Source organism: Nannospalax galili, unplaced genomic scaffold, assembly GCF_000622305.1.
Source record: "Nannospalax galili isolate Female #2095 unplaced genomic scaffold, S.galili_v1.0 scaffold1317, whole genome shotgun sequence".
Classification (NCBI taxonomy): Eukaryota; Metazoa; Chordata; class Mammalia; order Rodentia; family Spalacidae; genus Nannospalax; species Nannospalax galili.
In genome coordinates, this window is record NW_008339383.1 from 95,824 (window position 1) to 98,280 (window position 2,457).

The following is a 2,457-nucleotide window of genomic DNA, read 5'->3' on the forward strand; positions in this document are numbered from 1 at the left end:
AGAGGTCTGATTTCCAAGTAAGGATACCTTGATGGTGGCTTGAACTCACTTGTTATTAGCAAATGCTTGGACTGTTCTAGATCAGTTGCAACTGACAGTGATAGACTCATCTGTAATTCCTACCAACAATGGTTGTTTTGTTTGAAAGATTTTCTGTTGAAAGACACTAGTGTTATTATTATTATTATTATTATTATTATTATTATTATTATTATTGTCTTTTTGAAGCAGGGTCTCCCTGCAGCCCCAGCTGTCCTGGAACTCACTATGTAGACCAGGCTGGACTGGAACTCACAGAGATCTGCCTGCCTCTGCTTCTTTCACAATTTTATACATATGGTGTATTTGGATCATATTCACGCTTTGTTATCCTCATCCCTCTCCCACCAAACCTCTTCTAGGTTGCAACAAGTCCCATCTCACTTTCATCTCTTATGTTTCTGGCCCACTGACTTTAATTATGATTGCTTGCATGAGAATGGATGGAGGGATATACTTAATTGAGCAAGGGCAACTGATCAGTGGCTACACCACTGGGGAATGTGACTCCGCCTCACCAGCGATAATAAAATGCCTATGGATTGTGGTGTTTTTAATGTGAGCTTGCCACAAATTAGAATCTCCTGAGTAGGGAGTATCAGCTGAGAATTGTCTTGAACGCTTTAACTGATGTAGAAAGACCCACCCCAAGTGTGGGTGGCACCTTCTGGAAGCAGCCCAGGTAAAAAGGGGCATGGCTGGAGGAAGATTATTCACCTTATGTTTGGTTGCTGCAGAGTTGTGTACTGTTGCTGCTGCTCCCTCCTTTGCTGATAGCAGAACCAGCATTTCCAGGCTCCCATTGGTGACTAAGAACCAGCGGCTGTCCAGGAACCCTCCAGGTTTTCAGTGGCAGATTGGGGGGGTGGTGATGCGGCATTGACAAATTTCACTCTTGGAGTAGTTTGACCAAGAGTGGGCCCCACCTTGTTCTGAAGAGTTCTGAGTTCTCTCAGAACTGTCCTCGGAAACTTTCTCTCTACCTCCACCCCCTCTCTCAATTGTGCTGTTCTGCTACTCTACCTCACACAGTGCTCCTCTCCTATTTATTGAAACACATATCAAGCATATCAGAAATGCACAATCTTTGATAACAGTTTTACAAAGTTGTTTTTCAGAACAGCACACAAAGCCACAGAAAGACCACCATTTTCATCATCGTTGTTTTCAGTATCATCGCTGTCATATCTCACATACATATTCATTGTTCTGAGGGCAGAACTGAGTCACAAATAGGGAGCATAGTACATGATTAAAGCTATGTGTTCAGCTTACCTTATAAGAGTTAATTACATCAGGATTTGAAATCACTGTAGGACTGATCACATTGCTTTTCTTTAAAGGAGTAAATAGCTCTAAATGTTCTCAAAACATTATGATTAACTTGGTTTACAAGGTTATATAAAAGTCCAATTTGTAAAGGCTTGTTACAAAGAATCTTTCCCATTACTGTTATTTCCAAGTCCGCATACCCCAGGTACTTGCACATCAATGTTTACTCCACTCTATTCACAATGGCTGTACCTCACAATATAAAAATGGATGAAGACAATGTGCCCATATATATGTGTGTTATATATGTATGTTATATATATGAATACTTTTCACCCATAAAGAATGATTGACGTTATTTGCAAGGAAACAGATGGAATTAGAGGTAATCACATTAAATGAATTAAACTAGTCTTGGAAATAACATATATCATATACTTTCTCATTTGTGGTTTACATTGATCTATAAAATCTTGCACATATATAAGACATGAAAGTAAAAGTTAAACAGTCTAGGAGGCCAAAGTAGACTAATGAACTGGGGAGAGATCAGGGACATGGGAGGGATATGTTTAACATACAAGATATACTGTATGGAAATGACAAAAAAAATTTACCCTGGCTAAGCTTGAAGGAAGCATGTTGATAAAACTTTTGGATATTTCTGGCAAATTGATGTCTCCAATTCCTATGGATCTCAGGAACTTCAGAATTGTTATTGACTTGAGCACATTTATCACCTCTAGATGTAAAAATCATGAAAAGTCCCCTTGTCGTCTGTGTACATTGCTAATTGTGGCAACAGAGAGGTCATCTCACCTTCGTACATATGTGTAGAAACTTTACAGCAGACATGCACCTCACAAACTACTTTTAAAGTCAACAGAGAAAAGCAAGTTGTCCATTTTACAAAGCAGCACAATTAAGTGCTTAAACCTAAGCAACTAAGGTGTTGTTTTGGACTTTTTCAGTAAAGAATGGGTTTTAAGTCTTTTCTGGTCATCTTCCATCTCTTTCTTTGTATTTTTTGTTGGCTGAGATCACCTGGTCTGGAAGAACCTCATTAGGTCTTTTTTATTTATTTTTATATGCATGAACATTTTGCCCACACATATTTAAGTACTGTTTCGTGCAATGCCCATGGAG